We start from the raw sequence: 834 nt of genomic DNA on the forward strand, positions 1-834 counted from the left end.
GGAATACTTCGAAGACCTCCTCAATCCTACCAACACATCTTCCGATGAGGAAGCAGAGCTGGTGGACTCAGGGGTGGACTCTCCTATCTCTGGGGCTGAAGTCGCTGAGGTGGTCAAAAAGCTCCTTGGCGGCAAGGCCCCGGGGGTGGATGAGATCCGCCTGGAGTTCCTTAAGGCTCTGGATGCTGTGGGGCTGTCCTGGCTGACACGCCTCTGCAGCATTGCGTGGACATCGGGGGCAGTACCGCTGGATTGGCAGAATGGGGTGGTGGTCCCCCTTTTTAAGAAGGGGGACCGGAGGGTGTGTTCCAATTACAGGGGAATCACACTCCTCAGCCTCCCTGGTAAGGTCTATTCAGGGGTCCTGGAGAGGAGGGTCCGCCGGATAGTTGAATCCCGAATTGAGGAGGAGCAGTGTGGTTTTCGTCCTGGTCGCGGAACAGTGGACCAGCTCTATACCCTCTTTGGGGTCCTGGAGGGGGCATGTGAGTTTGCCCAACCAGTCTACATGTGTTTTGTGGACCTGGAGAAGGCATTCGACCGTGTCCCCCGGGGGCTCCTGTGGGGGGTACTCCGGGAGTATGGGGTACCGGACCCCCTTGTAAGGGCTGTCCGGTCCCTGTACGACAGGTGTCAGAGCTTGGTCCGCATTGCCGGTAGTAAGTCAGATTCGTTTCCGGTGAGGGTTGGACTCCGCCAAGGCTGCCCTTTATCACCGATTCTGTTCATAAATTATATGGACAGAATTTCTAGGCGCAGCCGAGGTGTTGAGGGGATCCGACTTGGTGGCCTCAGGATTGGGTCCCTGCTTTTTGCGGATGACGTGGTCCTGTT

This window comes from Telmatherina bonti (genome assembly GCF_933228915.1).
Source record: "Telmatherina bonti genome assembly, chromosome: 5".
NCBI lineage: Eukaryota > Metazoa > Chordata > Actinopteri > Atheriniformes > Telmatherinidae > Telmatherina > Telmatherina bonti.